This window comes from Lathyrus oleraceus, chromosome 5 (assembly GCF_024323335.1).
Source record: "Lathyrus oleraceus cultivar Zhongwan6 chromosome 5, CAAS_Psat_ZW6_1.0, whole genome shotgun sequence".
NCBI classification, from domain to species: Eukaryota; Viridiplantae; Streptophyta; class Magnoliopsida; order Fabales; family Fabaceae; genus Lathyrus; species Lathyrus oleraceus.
This window is the reverse complement of record NC_066583.1, coordinates 174,101,362-174,122,937: the sequence shown is the minus strand read 5'-3', so window position 1 is coordinate 174,122,937 and position 21,576 is coordinate 174,101,362. Positions and strand designations below refer to the sequence as shown.

General features: G+C 38.0%; 1 non-coding gene across 1 annotated transcript; it reads right to left on the bottom strand.

The window, feature by feature from the left end:
• Positions 1-20,538: 20,538 nt before the first annotated feature.
• Positions 20,539-20,645, bottom strand: LOC127090150 (small nucleolar RNA R71). The gene has a single exon (XR_007791680.1). It is a non-coding gene; the product is annotated as a small nucleolar RNA R71 (small nucleolar RNA).
• Between the last annotated feature and the right edge of the window lie 931 nt (positions 20,646-21,576).

The window sequence follows — 21,576 nt, the reverse complement described above, 5'->3', positions numbered from 1 at the left end:
TTTAGGGCTCACCAATTTTCAAACCTCTGTTGATATTCCTTTAAATGATATTGATTGCTTAAAGTAACTGCTTTTATATTTAAGAAAACATGATTTTGATTTAAAATTAAATTTCAAAAATGTTCACAATAAAATTTAAATCTACTTAGTTGAATAAATAAAAGTAGAAACAATTGGATAAAAGCTCATCTTTATTTAATAGGATGGTAGTCTGTAAATGACAAGACTCCATAGTTGAAAAATGGTAATTTACATGAAAATGGCTACATTGAATACAATGATCACTAATCCTTCCACCAACTTTTGACATCCACTGTGCTCTCGGCGCTCCACTGGGGATGATGAATCAGAACCTGACAATATGCTCAAGAAAAGTCTTCAAGACTGAAGATCAACAGGATGCATTTACTTGCCATAATCCCTAATTTTTGCATAAATTTCCCCAAGGTGGGGTAATTAATTTATCGGGATAATTATTTATGTTTTATGTCTCTAGCTTTTGCCTCGATCGACCTTTCGGGTTTTCAATCCACCGAGATGCTCATTTTTTTCCTAAGATGCCCTTTCGGCAAATTAGCGAGCTGTTCTTTTCTTTTTTAGGCAAATTATTTCTTGACTACATCAGCATTCACAGGACGTGTGAACTCTTCACCATCCATAGTTGTAAGAATCAAAGTACCGCATAAAAAGTCTCTCTTAACAACATATGGGCCTTCAAAATTAGGAGTCCATTTTCCCCTAGCATCTGGTTTAAAAGATAGGATTTTCTTGAGTACAAGGTCACCTTCTCTGAACACACAAGGTTTGACCTTTTTATCAAAAGCTTTCTTCATTCTCTGCTGATATAACTGACCATGACACATGGCAGTCAATCTCTTCTCTTCAATCAAATTCAGCTGATCAAACCTGGTCTGACACCATTCAGCTTCAGTCAACTTGACTTCCATCAGCACACGCAATGATGGGATCTCAACCTCTACCGGGAGCACAACTTCCATGCCATAAACAAGTGAGAAAGGAGTTGCCCCTGTTGAAGTGCGGATGGATGTACGGTACCCATGCAAAGCAAATGGGAGCTTCGCATGCCAATCTTTGTATGTTACAACCATCTTCTGAATGATCTTCTTGATGTTCTTATTTGCAGCTTCAACAATCCCATTCATCTTAGGTCTGTAGGGAGAAGAATTATGATGTGCAATCTTGAAGTCTTTGGAAAGAGATTCCACCATATTATTGTTCAAGTTCGATCCATTATCAGTAATGATCTTACTTGGCACACCATAACGGCATATAATCTAATTCTTGATAAACCTCACAACAACTTGCTTGGTTACATTCACATACGATGCCGCTTCAACCCACTTTGTAAAGTAGTCAATAGCCACTAAAATGAAACGATGTTCGTTCGAAGCTTTGGGCTCAATCATGCCAATCATATCAATTCCCCACATGGAGAAGGGCCATGGAGAGGAAATGACGTTCAATAGTGTCGAAGGAACATGAATCTTATCTGCATATATTTGACACTTGTGGCATTTCTTCACAAACTTGCAACAATCAGCTTCCATTATCAGCCAATAGTAACCTGCTCACAACATCTTCTTTGCCATAACATGTCCATTGGAATGAGTACCAAAGGAACCTTCATGGACTTCAGTCACTAATAAGTCTGCTTCGTATCTATCCATGCATCTGAGCAGAACCATATCGAAATTTCTCTTGTAAAGTACATCACCATTCAGGTAGAAGTTGCCAGCTAATCTTCTCAAAGTCTTCTTATCTTTCAAAGATGCCCCAGGCGGGTAAATCTAAATTTGAAGGAAACACTTGATATCAAAATACCACGGCTTCTCGTCTTTGACTTCTTCAACAGCAAACACATGAGATGGCCTATCAAGACACATTACAATCAAATTGGGAACTTCATTCCAATACTTCACCATAATCATCAAAGCCAACGTTGCAAGAGCATCTGCCATCCGGTTTTCATCTCGAGGGATATGATGAAACTCAACCTTTGTAAAGAAAGTTGAAATCCTCCTCGCATAATCTCTATATGGTATCAAACCGGGTTGATTCGTCTCCCATTCACCTTTGATCTGATTCACGACCAAAGTTGAATTTCCATAGACGTCCAAATACTTGATTCTGAGATCAATGGCCTCTTCAAGCCCCATAATGCAAGCTTCATACTGAGCCATATTGTTTGTACACTTGAAAGTTAATCTAGTTGTAAATGGAAAATGAGTGCCTTGAGGAGTAATAATCACTTCTCTAATGCCATTACCATACTGATTAACAGCTCCATCAAATACCATGCCCCAACGAGAACCAGGTTCTGGCCCTTCTTCAAGCAATGGTTCATCATAATCTTTCCTCTTCAAGTACAAGATCTCTTCATCAGGAAAATGGTACTGCAATGACTGGTAATCTTCAATTGGTTGGTGAGCCAAATGACCAGCCAAGACATCACCTTTAATTGCTTTCTGAGATTGGTATTCAATATCATACTCTGATAAAAACATTTGCCAACGGGAAATCCTCCCAGTTAAAGCAGGCTTCTCAAAGATATACTTGATTGGATCCATTTTATATATCAACCAAGTAGTATGATTCAACATATACTGACGTAGACGCTTAGCAGCCCAAGCCAATGCGAAATAAGTCTTCTCTAGCATATAATACTGAGTCTCACAATCAGTGAATTTCTTACTGAGGTAGTAAATAACATATTCTTTCTTTCCATATTCGTCTTGTTGACCAAGAAAATAACCCATACTCTTATCAAGCACAATCAAATACATGATCAATGGTCTTCCTTCAACAGGCGGAGACAGAATCGGAGGCTCAAGCAGATACTCTTTGATACTATCAAAAGCTTTATGGCAATCTTCGGTCCAATCACAAGACTGATCTTTCCAAAGAAGCATGAATATAGGCGCACACATGGCAGTCATGTGTTAAATGAATCTTGAGATATAATTCAAGCGGCCGAGAAAACCTCTGACTTGCTTCTCAATCTTGGGCGCATGCATCTCTTGTATTGCTTTGACCTTAGCAGAATCAACTTCAATACCCTTCTCGCTGATAATAAAGCCCAACAACTTACCAAAACGAACTCCAAAAGTACACTTATTGAGATTCAAGTGGAGTTTGTATTTCCTCAAATGCTGGAAGCTTCAACAAATGCTCAATATATTCCTCTTCATTAATGGATTTAGCAATCATATCATCAACATAAACTTAAATCTCTTTGTGCATCATATCATGAAAAGGAGTAGTTATTACTCTTTGGTAAGTTGCACCAGCATTCTTTAAACCGAAAGGCATCACTCTATAACAGAATGTTCCCCATGGTGTAATGAACGTGGTCTTCTCCATATCTTCGGGTGCCATCTTGATTTGATTATAACCGGAAAATCCGTCCATAAATGAAAAGACTTTGAATTTAGCTGTATTGTCTACCAACATATCAATGTGTGGCAGAGGGAAATCATCTTTCAGACTGGCTTTATTCAAATCTCTATAATCAACACACATACAGACTTTTCCATCTTTCTTAGGAACAGGCACAATATTGGCCACCCATTGCGGATACTTAGTAGTAACAAGGAAACCGGCATCAATCTGCTTTTACACTTCTTCTTTGATTTTCACTGCCATGTCAGGATGAGTCCTTCTCAACTTCTGCTTGACTGGCGGGCATTCTGGCTTCAACGAAAATCTATGCTCCACAATCTCAGAATCCAACCCAGGCATGTCTTGATAGGACCAAGCAAACACATCTGAATACTCTCGGAGAAGATCAATCAACCCCTTCTTCACTTCAGGACACAATCGATACCCGACCTTGACTTCCTTCACATCGTCTTCGGAACCCAAGTTGAATAACTTAATGTGCTCTTCGAACGACTGGATGACTTTTTCCTTGTGCTCAAGAAGACGAGACAATTCATCAGACACTTCTTCATCACTTTCTTCCTCAGCCTCAAACACAGGGAATTCAAAGTTTGGAGAAGGAGTAGGATCATTGTATTCAATGAGTTTAGAAACCAACCTGCATAATGATTTGATATTTTGATTTTAGATAAGTGAATTGTGACCAAATATTATGCAGATGGACAATTATTACTTATCTATTTATGTTTTTTTTGTGATTACCATTTTCAGAAAAGCAAAAAGTAAAAATAAAAACATCATATATGTGGATGAGTAGAATTATATTTTATTGATTATCAAATTTGAAATTCCAAACAATGTTCACTTTTCCCTTAGGCATAGGAGAAAGATTTTCAAAAATAATAAAAGCAATAACTTAGAACGATGAACAATAATAGGAACATCAACAGCAATCCAATTGTTGCAAGCTCTTCCACGCGTCACAAATTGGTGCAGTCTTCATCTTCATCACCCTCTATCACTGTAGCTAAGTGTTGTTCATTACAATGAATGAACCCTCCGCTACGGAAACTGGGTTGCACATCTTCATCTATAATCACAGATGAACCTCGTTGGAATCCCAAACCAGCTTTGCTCTTGTTCTCAATGACCTCTACCATATGGCCCCACTAATTTGAATTACTGTCTTCAACAATCTTTTGCGCATCTTTGAACGAGGACATAGGTGCCCCAACTCTCTTTTCCTCAACAATAGATAGAGCTTGAAACGGAGTTCCAATCTCATCCTTAGCTTCTACATAAGAGAAAGACGACAGGTGGCTTACCAACAAAGCCTTCTCCCCACCGATGATAACAAGCTTTCCATTCTTGACAAACTTCAATTTCTGATGTAGCATCGACGTAACAGCCCCCGCCTCATGTATCCACGACCTTCCTAACAAACAGTTATAGGCTGGGTGGATATCCATTACTTGGAAAGTAATTTGGAAATCACTCGGACCTATCTTCACAGGAAGGTCCACCTCACTAATCACGGTCTTGCGAGAACCGTCAAAAGCTTTGATGATCACGCCACTATATCTCATTAGAGCTCCTTGGTATGACAATCTAGAAAGAGTTGATTTTGGGAGTACATTCAAAGAAGAGTCAGTGTCAACCAATACATTTGACAAAGCATCCTCCTTGCAGTTCATTGAAATGTGTAATGCCAAGTTATGATTTCTACCCTCCTCAGGGATTTCTTCATCACAAAATCTCAAGTTGTTGCAGGAAGTGATGTTAGCCATAATATGATCAAACTGATCCACCATAACATCATGCTTTACATATGCTTGCTCCAATAATTTTTGCAATGCTTCTCTGCTTGCTTCAGAATTCATGAGTAGAGACAACACTGAAATTTTGGAAGGAGTTTGAAGCATCTTCTCCACCATATTAAACTCGCTTTTCTTGATTAACCGGAGTACCTCATCATCATCGTTAGGCTTCAAACCGTTGGATTCACCAGTCTGACACTTTAGAGCGCTAACTGGATCTACTACAAGCACTTCCACCTTCTTACCAATAGACACATCCTCTACATTCTTTGGGAACACATGCCCAAAATATCGACTGCTACGGGTCACCTTCGTCACGTCAACAATGCTCACAACATAACTAGTCGTAGGTAATGAAACCTCTTGACCATTCTCTAGCATGTTAGTATTATACTGGTACAAGACAGCTCTATCGGATGTATACGAGACGGGGCCCGCTAACCGTATAACCAACGACGATACCGATCTATTGTTGACACTATTAGTACTACTGCTATCAAACTGGATTACCACTCTTTCTGGAGTCTTGAACACTGGAATAATAACATTGACATCGTCACCAAAGTGACGGGATTGGAAAATCTGGATCATACCTTCATCTATTAACCTTTGGATGTCCCTTTTCACAATCACACAGCCTCGAGGATTGACATTGTAGATTGCACAACCATCATGGTCATGCTCACAATCACTTACCAAACAGATATCCTTGTGCATTGTCTCCAATGACCTTCAAATGAAACAGACATCATATATCTTGAATTCCCCAGGACAGTCCTCCACCATATTAACAGATGAATTACCATGAGCAGGTAGTGGGTTTTCTTTAACATTCGACGCACGGTCCTCAAAGGACACTGCCCCACTCTTTACCAATTTATGGACTTCATATTTTAGGGGGTAGAAATTCTCGATATCATGATCGGGAGCTCTTTGGTGAAAGGCACATCTAAGTTCTGGTTTATACCACCATGGACGTGGTTCAGGGATCTGTGGAGAATTTCTTGGTTGCAAAAGGTTCTTGAGAACCAAGGATGGGTACAATTCTGCATAAGTCATATGAATCGAGTCAAAAGAGACCTTCTTCCTCTCGAAATTCTGTTATTGTTGATTATTGTTGGTGTTGTTGTTATAGTTGTTTGTTCTTTGTTGTGGCTGTTATTGACGTTTTTATTGAATTGGTGTTGATGGATTATTAAAAAATACCAGAATAACAGATGATACTTGATGATGGTGTTGACGGGGTTGTGGATTTCTTCTGACATGAGGCCTCCTCTTCCTCCCCACTGATACTGCATTAGTCTCGCCTTCTTTCTTTTTGGCAAACCCGTTGTCGTACTTCTTGCTAGACAAAACCTCCTCTTTAGACAACTGTCCCTCTCGGACACCCTCTTCTAGTCCCATCCCCATGTTTACCATTTCAGTAAAGTCACTGGGGGCACTGGCAATCATCCGCTCATAATAAAATGAGCTCAGGATCTTGAGAAAAATCTTGGTCATCTCCTTTTCTTCCAAAGGAGGGGTAATCTGAGCAGCAAGCTCTCTCAATCACTGGACGTACTCTTTAAACGTCTCCTTATCCTTCTGAGACATCAACCTCACCTGGTCCCTATCCGGTGCCATATCCACATTATATTTGTACTGCTTCACAAATGCATAACCCAAGTCGTTGAACGTGCGTACACTCGCATTATCCAAATCCATGTACCACCTCAAAGTGGCACCAGTCAAACTGTCTTGAAAATAGTGAATCAGTAACTGATCATTATCAGTTTGCGTTGACATCTTTCAAGCATACATGACGAGATGACTGTGTGGACAGGTATTCCCCTTATACTTTTCAAAGTCAGGGACTTTGAACTTCATCGGGATTTTCACATTAGGAACCAAGCAAAGTTCCACAACACTCTTACAAAATAAATCTTTTCCCCTCAAGGTCTTCAACTCCTTTCGCAACTCAAGGAATTGATCTTTCATTTCATCCGTTTTCTCATAGAAATCTGGACCCTCAGATGGCTCAGAATGATATATGGTGTCCTCAATACAAGGCATAGTATGAACAACTGGTGGTGGTACAGACATGACTGGGCTAGATGCTGGCTTGGAAGCAAAAGTAGGCGCGAAACCCTCGGGCACAAAATTGGGTGGCATTCCCCATGGGAATCCGGAAAGCATGGTAGGCGCAAAATGAGCAGCAGTAGCAGGAATGGTGGAGGTAGCAACCTCGGAGATGACAGTCCTCTAAGGAGGAGGAGTTGCAGGCGTTGGAGAAGGTTGACTTTGAGCAACTAACACTGACTCCATCATGGCAGTCAGGCGGGCGATCTCGTTCTTCAAGTCTCTGTTCTCTTTCTCTAGATGTTCCATGATTCTTGGATGATTGGCGTGGGTATTGTATCGATGAGTCAGCTTGGCTGAAGCACAGAAGAATAACCAATAATACATCTGCCGGAAGAGAAAACCTGATATGCAAATGATGCATGAAATGTAATGCTTTGATTGTTTTTATTTTCAAAAAAATTACTATTTTATTTTCAAATATAATAATAATAATAACAATTGCAACAATTTGATTGACCATAAAAATCTATTTTATTTATATAATTGGAAGGATTACACTGAGTACACTTTCAGAAACCAAAAATAAAAAATACAAGAGGAAAGGAAACTAATCATCCTAAGGATCCCTAACAAAAATGTCATAAGATCTGACTGCAGGTGTGTACTTCCTTCGGATGCATCGAATCTCGTACTCAAAGAAAGCCTTCATCTGAGTCTTCTCGAGAACAAGTTGATCAACAATCTTCGTCCAAGTACTGGAAGGCTGAGGCATACTAGAGAAAGATGAAACCTCTGGCTCTCTCTATCTCTTCACTACTCGGTCTTCAAGAAGTTGAATAAGTGCATCCTTATCCTTATACTCAAGCTGCAACTCCTCATGTTTTCTGCTTAAAGCATGGAAATACTCTTCCCACATATCCTTCTCTTGCTTCATCTTGGCGAGTGCGTCTTCCAACTCCTTTACATCTTGGTTAGGGAGAGTTAAAAGCTCAACCACAACCATAGACATAGGTCTCTCACAAGCGTACGGCATCTCCAATTCCCAATTTCTCTTCTTCACCCAAAGAGTGTAAGCTTCCAAAGCTACACAATTGCACGGACCAAGCTCGGATCTTCCTTTCCTATGCACGTTATGCCAAGCATGCACAATCTTCTGCTTCAAATGTTCGAGATCTTTACCCTCTTGATATAAAATACCTATTAACAAAGTGTTATTAGGTTTTTCTCTCAAGGGGAACCCAATTGACGACGAGCCAAAGAAGGGTTGTAGTTGATTCCTCCTTGTGTACCAATGAGAGGGACATTAGAGAATTCGCCACAACAATCAATAATATCCAAGTTACTCAATGAAGAAACATACCAAACTATATCATCATTAGTGAGAGACATAAGTCTTTGAGACCACCGTAGACATTCTTTGTTTTCCATAAAAGCAGGCGTCTGTGGCAAGGGAGAAATAAACCACTTGTACAGAAGTGGAACATAACACACAATAGTTCCACCACCTTTAGAATTCCTTAGATGTAAAGAGAAGTAAATGTCACCTAGCAAATTAGGCACAAGGTTCCCAATTAAGAAAATTCTAATGGCTTTAACATCAACAAAGTCGTCAATGTTATGGAACAAAGCCAACCCATAGATTAGCAACACAAAGATGGCTTCAAAAGCATCCACACTACCGGCTTGAGCAAAGGCAGTAGCTTCCCTAATGAGGAATTTAGAAGTCAACCCAAACATTCCTCCTTTCTTCACCCAATGAGCCTCAATCTCAGACTTCATCAGATAAAGAGCTTCATATATAAGATGAGATCTGGGAATCTCTTCCAATCCACTAAAGGGCATTTTGTTAGAAATGGGTATTCCCAAGAGATGGGCATACTCCTCTAACGTAGGCACAAGCTGATAATCGGGAAAAGTGAAGCATCAGTAGAGAGGATCATAGAACTGAACCAATATACTCAAGAGTCCTTCAACCACATAAGCAGACAAAATGGATATAAGCTTCCCATGACGTTGCTTGAAGTCCAAGGGATCTAATACAAAGGATGATAGCTTCCTTAACTCTTTCAAATCTGGACATCTGAAACTGTACTTCTTAGTGTTCCTTCGCCCACAATCTATGGTCTAAAAATATTTGCAAATAGAATCTCAGTTCCTTGAAGTTATTTTTCGTGTGATGAATGTTATGGTGTGCATGAATGCATGAACGCAACAATCACAAATACGGGATCATACCCAAAGCAATCAAATAAAGGTCAAAGGATGAATCAAGTCATCGTCAAGATCAATCATCCATTTTGGTGGATTATGGTTTTCACCTTATCAACACCCAAGTTTCATTGATATTGACAAGACTTGATTGGATCAACCAAGAATCAAGGGTTTGTTATGAGTCACGAGCATGGAGTCTGGGTAAGAACCATCCCAAAGAAGTGTGCTAAGGATAAAAACTTGTAGATCATATTCTAAAAAGTTCCCAGAGTCTTAATTCCATCTATTGGATATTACAGGTTAGGATGACTGACTCATCAACCCATAATATTCTCAAGAGAAACTCGTCTGAGTGTAGTATCACGTAACAACTGTTATCAAGTTTACACTTGAACAGTCTCCGCACTACGTCCTAAATAGGCCAAGATGGGTTAAATGTTCTACGGTTCTCAGCTTCTCGAACCCCAAATTAGAGAAAGTAATGTCTAACCACAAATAACTTGTGTGACATCAATAGCTCCAAAAGGGTCTCCACTGAGTAGATAGGTCTCAAGCCAACTTGTTAAGGACTACTCCATACAAGTCGAACATGACTATACCATCCTCCTATCTTAATTTCACTCAAGTTCGGGTTAGAGCTTATCTCACCACTCAGAGATCACCAAGCACAACAAGCAGATTATATCATACAAACAAATATACATACATCAAATACACAATTATATAGACACAAAAAAAAGTAGGCTAAACCCACTGGAGACTACTCCCCAGCAGAGTCCCCACTTAATTTCTGTAGCGGTAAATTCATGACCATTAAGCTGTGGATAAACTTAACGTTAATAAAACCAGAGTCGCCACCGCGCTTTTATTGTTTCCAAGGGAAAAGGGAAAAGTACGAACAAAACCCAAAGATAAGAAGTTTTCAAATCAAAACTAATAAAATGCCAGAGATTACAAGTAAAGGGGTTGGTTACACAGAGGGAAGATGTTAGCACCGAAAGTGTCTTAGGTACTCCTAGGGAGAACTTTTTGTGTGCAAATGTGTTTTTGTATAATATGGTGTTTGCAACAAATGGAGTGTGGGGATGAGAAGAGAATTCATTAATTATATTTTTGTGTTTGACAAGACCTTCGGACTTGCGCATAGATTTCAAGACCTTCGGACATGTGCATAGATTTCAGAAACTGAGTTTGCAACATATGTGCATAGATTTCAGAGATTTAAATAATGCTACTCCAAAGGATGAGTACTCTATGCCCGTGGCGGAGATGCTAGTCGATCTGGCTGCAAATTTCAAGTATCTGAGTATGCTTGATGGTTATTTTGGCTATAATCAAATTCTCATAGTAGAAGATGATGTCCCTAAAACGGCGTTTCGAAGCCCTAGAGCTTTGGGGACATATGAATGGGCTGTAATGACATTTGGTCTAAAAAACACAGGAGCAACCTACCAAAGAGCCATGAATGCCATATCCCATGATTTCATTGAAAATTTTATGCAGGTATACGTTGATGATACTATGATAAAATCGTCATCTCAAAATGATTATCTTGATCACCTTCGACGCTCATTTGAGAGAATAAGGAAGTATGAATTAAAAATGAATCCATTAAAATGTGCTTTTGGTGTACATGCAGGAGAATTCTTAGGTTTTGCGGTACACAAACAAGGCATCAAGATTAATCAAAACAAGACAAAAGCAATCTTGGATCTCAAGCCCCCATCGACAAAGAAACAACTCCAATCATTTTTGGGAAAAATAAACTTCTTGAGAAGGTTCATATCGAATCTAAGTGGCAAGACGAAGGTGTTTTCGCCACTCCTCAGAATCAAGAAGGAGAGTGATTTTCACTGGGGACAAGAGCAGTAAGAGGCCTTCGACGCCATCAAAGAATACCTTACAAAGCCTCCCATTTTGTTACCCCCTAGTAGGAATAAAAATATGAGTTTCTATATTGCTGCATCGGATACGATCATAGGAAGTATGTTAGCTCAAGAGGATATCAGTGGTGTCGAAAGACCCATATACTACCTCAGTCAAATGTTGATAGATGTTGAAACTAGGTACAGTCTGATTGAAAAACTGTGCCTATGCCTGTACTTCTCATGTATGAAATTAAAGCAATATATAAAACCAAATGATGTTTATGTTTTGTATCACTATGATGTTATTAAACATATGTTGTCTTAACCTATTCTGCATAGTCGGATTGGAAAATGGACACTAGCATTAACAAAGTTTTCTTTCACATATAAGCCTTTGAAGGCTATGAAAGGCCAAATAGTAGTAGATTTTATAGTAGATCATGCTATGGTCAAACCTTCACTAAACATGGTTGACACGAACCCTTTGCTGTTATATTTCTATGGGTCAAGCCACAAAGATGGAACAAGAATTAGGGTATTGATATTATCCCCACAAGACATTCCGACAAGGTTCAACTATAGAATCAATGAAAAATGTTCAAATAAAGAAGTAGAATACGAGGCCCTAATAACTGGTCTTAAAATATTTAAAGATTTAGGGGCCAAGAAAATAGAGGTGAAGGGAGACTTAGAACTGGTGATTAGACAAATCACACGAGAATACAAGTGCATTAAAGAAAATTTGATGAGGTATTTCGTGATGGCGACACAACTATTAGAGTACTTCGAGATTGTCGACACAACTATTAGATTACTTATGGGTACAAGATATCAAAATCAAGACTCCAGGAGATTATTGAGGTATATGAGAAGATGGTGTCAAATGTCTCAACATCACCTAATATGGACATTTAAAAGACAAGGGGGGAAGATAACCCCGACGGCAGTGTCAGCTGCGATGAAGGTTTTGACAACGAATGTCTCGAAAATTTCGAGTTCGAAAATTTCGCAAGACACGAAGTTTTCTCTATCTGAAATTTATCACCATAAGATTGGAGAAAACCAATCATAGAGTTCTTAGAGAATCCAGTCGGAAATACTGACAGGAAAATCAAGTACATGGCCCTAAGTTATATACGCCTAGGAAACGAATTACTGAAGAAAACTCCAGAAGGAATATTGCTTAAGTGTCTTGGAAATACAGAAGCATACTCGGCCATATATGAAGTACACAGTGGTGATGTTGTGCACACTATAGCGGTAAATTCATGACCATTAACCTATGGATAAACTTAACGTCAATAAAATCAGAGTCGCCACCATGCTTTTATTGTTTCCAAGGGAAAAAGGAAAAGTACGAACAAAACCCAAAGATAAGAAGTTTTCAAATCAAAACTAATAAAATGCCAGAGATTACAAGTAAGGGGGTTAGTTAAACAGAGGGAAGGTGTTAGCACCCAAAGTTTCATAGGTACTCCTAGAGAGCCCTTTTTTGTGTGCATATGTGTTTTTGTACAAAATGATGTTTGCAACAAATGGAGTGTAGGGATGAGAAAAGAATTCATTAATTATATTTTTGTATTTGACAAGACCTTCGGACTTGTGCCTACGTACCAACATAAAAATGAGGGATCAAAACCTCGTAGTTCGTGGTAACAATTCCAAAGTGAATGAGTCGCTTTTAACAAATGTTTAAGTTTAACAAAGGCACAAAAGGCCTAGAAAGGTTTGAATGAGTGTTAGTTCTTTTTGTCTTTTGAAATTTTAAGTCAAGTATAGTTAGGATTCATTTACAAGTTTGATTAAGAAAATGAGTTTTAAAAAGGAAATGGCATAAGGCCAAAGTTTCTAATTTGCAATAACTCTAAGTTTAGAAAATCACAAGCAAAGAAGATTTTAAAAGGAGGGAGAGATTTGAAATTAATGAAATGGGGAGGAGATGAAGAGACTAATCCTAAGCACAAATTTAAAAGTTAAGAGTTGAAAATATCTGACCAATGGGCTGCAATCCAATAGACAAGAATGTCACATAGAAACCCAAATTTCCCTTAGACTTTAGAATCACGCAATATCAATACACAAATAGCAAGGTGAAGAGAAATGCATCAAATAAAGATAGCTATATCCAAGCTTAGCAACTCCATGATCTTCTTCATAACTCCATGTATCATATGACTTCAGAGATAATCATTAGACACAGGTTCAAATTAACAACTTCCACAAGACCATGTAGCAGATGAACTCAAATGGGATCGCAATACTTGCATCAGGGGAAGTTTCATTTCACAAGCACTTGGTTTCATGAAAGTTTTCTTTGGCCGAGTCCTTTTGCATATGGAGTGTTGCCTAATTCTAAGTCCAAAGTCTCAGATCAAATCCAATAGTCCACACAAATGTCTTTTAGGGTTTTTGTTATTATTGTGTACATTAAAGTCAAAGGAGCACAAAACACAAACAAGTATATACAATCACAAAATATGGCTCAAGTGAGCAAAATGAAAATGACATTAAAGTAAACAAGTTAAATGGTATGAATAATGGCAAATGAATAAAGGCTTAAAATTAAAGTGCATAAAAGTAAATGGCTTAAAATTAAATGTTAGTTGTTAATTGATTAGAATTTAGTATTGCTTTTGCTTTTGTTTTGTTTAAGTCATTCTTTGGAGAACACTCAACCCACTATTCACAAGCATGAATCCTCGAACCAAGACATATTCCAAAGGAAGGAAAAAACGCCAAGTTTCCACATAATACCATGAAAGAGGGGAGACTTACAATCTCACTTACTAGAATGATATGCCTTTTATGTCACAAATTTAGCGCTATGTTAAGCAATCGTAATTGGACTTATGTAGAAGTCACAACTATTTGAGGCCGGGTGATAGAAATTTTAGTGCAAATGCATTTTAGAGATATGATATTATGAACCATACTCCTAAAATATACCACACTTACAAGAAAATGCAAAAGAGGTGGATCTAATCTCATCCATACTTATGTTGATTTTGCAATCAACTAGCCTTAAGATATAGAGATATCATAGGTCCATGGAATGAATGAAGAGAATGGGATTGAGATGAAGAGGGAGGGGGAATATAATCAACACAAATTAGTTAAAGGAGGATTTTTATCAAATTAAAATCATTCATTCATTTTGGGAGATAAAATGTACATTTCATCAATCCCCTAAATCCAATGATTTTAACTCAACAAAGTCAAATCAACCTTGACCAAGGCCCAACAACACAAGTCAAACTCAACAAGTCAATATCAAATGCTCAACACAATTTATTTTGCAATTACACAATTAAAATCAATTAAAATATACATTAAATTAAATTATGGTTGGTCAAAACCCTAAAACCTCATCAAAACACCAAATAAATAGCCATGAGATTTATCATAGGTCAAACAAGGTCAAAGGACATTGGAGAAAAAATTTCATAATTTTTGGAAACTTAAAACTATTTTTAAACAATTAAAAATATTCACAAAAACAATTAAATCATGAAAAATATTAATAATGATCCAAAAAATAGTTTTAATTCAGAAAATGAAAGAGGAATTTATTTAAATTTTTTTGGGTGAATTAATATTAAAATTAATATGAATTAATGAAGATAAATCAATTTAAAATAAAAATAAAAATAATAGAAAAAACATGGACCACTTGATCTCCCCCATTAATTGAGGTGGCAGATCAAGTGGCTCCTAGCGCGCATTCCGCAATAGTTTAGTCAATGCGCAGTAGGAAAGGTAATCAGAACCAACGCGTGAGATTAAAACAAATAAAAGGATCATATGGTTCAGATGAACGTCAACACACCACCGGAGCCAAAGTTACGATCTCCTTCTCTGGTGAGCCTCGTCGGACTGGTTCATTCTCAACCATCACCAAAATAAATTAAAAGGACATGAATTTAAAGAAAAATGCTCAGGAGCTCGAATCTGGCCTCAATTTCTCCTAACTCCAAGTATATTGAAAGATATAAGGAGTTGAACTTTGAGGATCATGATCTGAGTTGCTTCGATTTGACCTCAAAGCAACTCAATCTTGTTTCCTACATTGGTAGGACTTCATACAACCAAAAATCAAGAATAATTATGGAGAATTAAGTGAGAATCGAACAGATGAAAAATTCTGAAAATCACCTTCAATGCGGGTCTATATGAACACGATCTTGATTCTAATTGCTCTTGATCTTTCTCTAGACACTTGATGGAATGGAATTGAATCAACAAAAGGCACATGACTCTTGGAGATTTGAATCTCAAAACAGTGAGATTCAAACTCAATTTCCAATGGAAATTCTCAAGGTTATCCTTTGATTGAGAGGGTTTTGGAGATTGAGATTCAAAGTTAGCGCGCAGAGTCTTCATTTCATAAGGCAAGGGTCTTTATTTATAGCCATATGATTGTTAATTTCACACTTGAATCAAAGTTCCAAAAATAGCAATGTCCATTGCATGGATGTATTGGCGTGTGATAGGCCCATATAATTACTCCTTCAGGTCCAAAAATGAGTATAAACATTGTTGAAGGCACATTGGTAAGCCATGCATTTGTGAATGAAAGATTCAAGTTCAATTGTGCCAAATGGTCATCCAAGTTCAAGCCATGCGCAAGTCACTCATACCTTATCCAAATGGGATAAAATTGAACTTTTTGGAAAGGTTAGGTCAAGAGGAACAACTTTCATGTTAAACACGTTTTAATTTTAAGCTTGGATCATGATGATTTTGAGGTGGAAGTTTAGAAAATCAAACATATCAAAAACTTGTCTAAGTGTCAAGCCATATGTTCACTTATTCCACCTTGGCTAACTTTTTCTACGAGCTTCAAATGAGAAACTTTCCTTCACCAAAGTTGTATCTATCTCAAAGTCCTTCAAAATGGTCATAAATTTGACCTCGTTTGAATTTATCATGAAGGAGTTATACATTTTTTTAGTTGAGGAAAATCACTTGTTTAATGACATTGGTCCAAAATGACCTATAATTTCTCCTCATATTACATGCATTTAAAAGTTGAATTTTCTCTTCCTCCAAACATAAAAGTTTAAGTAGACATCTTAAATTTGATTTTACAACTTAAATGACTTTTATCTCATAAAAATTGAGCAAGCTATGATCTTGGGAAGTTGACCTCCAAATTATGCTTTAGACAAAATGAGATATAATCTTTCACCATATAAAATGACTTTACAAGGAAACTTAGCTCTAGACCTAAACATGAAAGTTGTTTTTAATTTCCTTTAGAGTAACTTTGCTCTTGGAATCATTTTCATATGATAAAAATTGTAGGAGATAAGGTCTAAGGGACCCCAGTTTTGATCAGATGAATTCATCTGGTCAACCACCATGAACCAACTTGCTAGCTTGCTATCCTCTTGACGTTTGGGACTCATGGAGGACCATATATGCATAATATGATGAAATTTGAAGTATCCCTTGAAATGTTTGATCAATTGGTGAAAAAGATTATTGAAGAAGTCACATAAGATAACCAGATGAATTAGGGTTTCCAAGGCAAACCCATTCCAAAATCTTGATGATTTCTTTATCAAAATAACATGTGAAGATCATGGGGATCCATATATGATGCTTAGAGACATAGTTGACCAATTCTTGATTGATCTCCTTGATGAGGGTCTTAAACCCTAGATGTGAGCTTGATAGATCAAAGGTGAGCATGCGCACTACCTACAAAAGAGTTAAACTATACAATGACATGTTTTTGGTATTTTGGTTAGTAAACGATAAAGTACAAAGTATGATACAATCGAATGGTGCTTGGTGATCTCTCCCAATGCAAACCCAATAATTTAGGGGTTAGGAGGATGCCAAGATGTGATCCCAATGCTAATGCGTATGATGATAAGAGCATGAGAGATCTTAGGGTCAAAACCGGGGCCATAAGATGGAAAGGTTGTTATTCTGTTAAGGTGTTTATTGGCCCAGTATGTTGAAGGATTGTATCGAGTTTGCCAAAGGATACTAAGAATGCCAGATGCATGTGAGCGTCCAACATGTACCAGCAAGTGAGTTGCATGTAATTATCAAGCCTTCGCCTTTTAGGGGATGGGCATTGGATGTAATTGGTTAGATTTGACCGACTTCATAGAAATAACAAAAGTTTATCCTGGTCGGAATAAACTACTTTATAAAATGGATCAAAGTTATCCCTTTGGTAAAAGTGGATTAGGAGGTTGTGATCGAATTCGTTCAAAAACACATCGTATATAGGTTTGGCATTCCGGAAACCATTACACAAAATCAAGGTTCGGTTTTTGTGGGGAAAAAGATGCAAGAATTCATCGTCGAAACAGGCTTCAAGTTGGTAACTTCTACACCTTATTACGCACAAGCAAATGGCCAAGTTGAAGAAGCCAACAAAGTGATAATCAGTTTAATCAGAAAACATGTTACCAAAAGCCAAAAAATTGGCACAAGACTTTAGAAAACAAATCCAATGGGCTCGTCGAACGTCCCCAAAAGAGGCGACGAATTCGACGCCTTTTCGTATGACATTTAGGCACGATGTTGTGTTACTAGTAGAGATTTGGTTACAGTCAGTCAGGGTGCAACGCCATAATGATATTCGGTTGGAACAATATTGGGAGTTGATGTTCGACGAATTAACTGATTTAGACGAAGAGAGATTAGCCGCAATGGAAGTATTGATACGACAAAAAGCACGCGTGACCAAAGTGTACAACAGAAGGGTTAAAGCAAAAACCTTTGCAGTATATGATTATGTTTGGAAATTAATTCTGCCTATGGATCAAAGAGATCAAAGATTAGGAAAATGGTCCCCAAAATGGGAGGGACCGTTTCAAATAATCTGAACGTTTACGAATAACATTTATAAAATCCATGAACTGGGCATTGATGACACTGAAATTCACCGTATTTTCGACTCCGATTTCGCATGCATTTTAGTTGTTTTATTATCATTTTGTTATGTTATTACTATGTTTCTCTTTGTTTTCAGGTTTTAACTTTAATTGGAGCCCCGATCGAGAAAAGTAGTGAAAACGAGCTAAAAACCCTAAAATTCAGCACTTTGCACTTGTGGCTCCCACTGTGGCTGGCGCCATAGACCCTGCCATGACGTGTCCTAGCTCAACTTCCCTCAATTACCACGTTCCCCACTACTTCCACTAAGGTGCCACAGATTGGCCTTATGGCGGGCGCCATGGACTTGTGGCGGGCGCCACAAGAGGAAAATTTTTCCCTCCCAAATTCAAACTGAAGGGCATCCTTGTCATTTCCCTTATTTTACTTGCCTATAAATAGAGACTCGAATTCACTTGTTTAATCATCCAAACTTAGAACAGAGGCAAACTTAGAGCAAACTTTGTTTCACTTAGGCATATATTTAGTATTTTAAAGTGGTAATCGCTTCACATTGGGGTGTTACCACAATTGTGTAATCGAGTTTGTGATCGAGTCTGTAATCGAGTTTAGAGCACTTTGGAAGGAAGTTAATCCTGTCGCCATTTTCATTTCTTCTTTGCATTTTATTCAACCCTCCGATTGGAGCAGGTTTTTATTACTTTGCCTTTATCTATTTTAGTTTCCCGCACTGTCTTTACTTTATTTATTTCCCGCACTCGCTTTACTTTATTTATTTCCCGCACTCGCTTTACTTTATTTATTTCCCGCACTCGCTTTACTTTATTTATTTCCTGCACTCACTTTACTTTATTTATTTCCCACACTCGCTTTACTTTATTTATTTCTCGCACTCGCACTACTTTCATTTATTTCCCGCACTCGCTTTACTTTCATTTATTTTCCGCACTCACACTACTTTTATTTAAATTAATGCACTTTTATTTTACCATGTCTAACTAAATCTATAAGGTTAGAATGTAAGGATCGTAATTGAACCGATAATCCGTACAATTGTTCGTAGAAACACTTAAGGGCTATTTTGACTTTCAACTTAAGTTTTCCCGCACTTAATTTCTGTTGGGTAAGATCGAAAGCCGTCCAACGCCTTTTTAAACTTAATTGTTTTTAACTATTTCAAATACAGCGAAAGCGCTTTGTTTAGTTCATTAGGAGTTTTTAACTTAAGAAGAAAAGAGATTTTAAAACTATTTTCGGACGCGTTTATAAATTTAGAGTTTGGTTCGTGAGAACCTCTTTTGGTTAAGAAATCCAGGTTAAAATACTTTTCAACTTAGTCAAGATATTATATTTCTTAAAAATAGGGTTACTACTCTAACGCAATGCGCGCCTTTTTATAAGTGACAATAAGAGGGTTTGATTAGGGAGTACAACTCGGTTCTGAATACGCGAAAGCGACAATTCTTGTTAAATTGGTTCTTTTCAAAGTAGGAAACACCGCCCATAAGTAGTTCTATTAGCAAGTACTTGGATTATTAATTGATTATGTGAATTACATTCGAGCCTGCCTTTATTAATTGAGCTTTATTCAACACTTTACTTTTGATTGCACACTTTAAAAACCCCTATTTTGATTAGCTTAGATAAACACCATAACAATAGATAACGATAGATTGACACTTGGTCTCTGTAGATTCGAAATCTTTTATATTACTCTGACGCGTTCATATACTTGCGAAAAGCACGCATCAAGTTTTTGGCGCCGTTGCCAGGGACCAATTTCTTCAAATTTCAAACCCTGTTGTTATATTGTTTAGAACTAGGTTATTTCCCGTCGGTCAATGCGAAGAACTCGCAGCACCGGAAGTTTAGTATACCCTCTGGCGGATCCTGAACGTTACGCTCGCGCACGTTTATTCTTTCATAGAATTAGGAGAGCTATGGCCGAAGATCAAAACCAAAGACCTCTTAAGGATTTCGCTCAACCATCTAACGAAGAACCTAGTTCTAGTATAGTAAACCCAACCATCCCAGCTAATAATTTCGAACTTAAACCTTCCCTGTTGCAACTAGTGCAACAGAGACAATTCGCAGGTCTCGCTACTGAGAACCCAAACCAACATTTAAAAAATTTTCTCCAATTAGCAAACACTTTTAAAACCAATGGAGCTTCTCCTGAGGCAATCCGTTTAAGATTATTCCCTTTTTCCCTCAGAGATAAAGCCCTATCATGGTTAGATTCCCTTCCACCCAATTCCATTACGACTTGGGATAACCTTAGAAAAGTTTTCCTTGCTAGATACTTTCCCCCATGTAAGACCTCCGTTCTTCGAAACCATATAACTAGATTTACCCAGAACCAAGGAGAATCGTTGTTCGAAGCTTGGGAGAGATATAAAGAGTTGTTAAGAGCATGCCCACATCATGGCTTAGAAAATTGGTTAATCATTCAAACATTCTATAATGGACTTCATTATAACACTAAGATGACCATCGACACTGCTGCAGGCGGTGCTCTGATGAACAAACCTTATCCTTAAGCTAGTGCCCTCATCGAAGATATAGCTCAAAACCATCAATCATGGGGAGTCGAACGAGCGACAGTTGAGAAGAAGGAAGCCCAAGGAGGAGTGCATGAACTAAGCTCTATAGACATTATGCAAGCTAAAATGGATGCATTAGCCCTCAAGGTCGAGCATATGTGCATAAACCTGAATACTGCAGCCGCAGTTTCGTCGGATTGTGAGAGATGTGGAACCAAAGGACACCAATCTGCAGAATGCAGTCTATTAAACGAAACCCACTCTGAGCAAGTGAACTACACCCAAGGGAACCCATATTCGAATACCTATAACCCTGGATGGAGGAATTACCCGAACTTCTCCTATAAGAACAATAACCCTATCCAAAATAATGCACCTCCGAGACAATCAGGTTACCAAGCCCCAAGATCAAATCAACCTATGCAACCTGTACCACCAAGGCCGAGCCTTGAGAAAATTATGGAAAATTTTATCACTGCTCAAACCCAACAAAACAAAGAGTTCATGAACCAAAACATTCACGTTAATGAACTGATTACCCAGTTAGGAACAAAGGTTGACCAAATAGTTACTCATACTAAGATGCTTGAAACCCAGATCTCTCAGGTAGCTTTAAACCAAGTCCCCCAAACCACACCTAGAGGATAGCTCCCTGGACAACCTCAACAGAATCCGAGAGGGAAAGCCAATGCCATTACCCTACGAAGTGGGAACGCTTATGATGAGCCACCAAACCCAAGATTGAGTGAACCCAAAACTTCTAAGGAATATACCGAACCCACGGACAAAGTAAAGGAACCAGAGGAATCTGGAAACCAG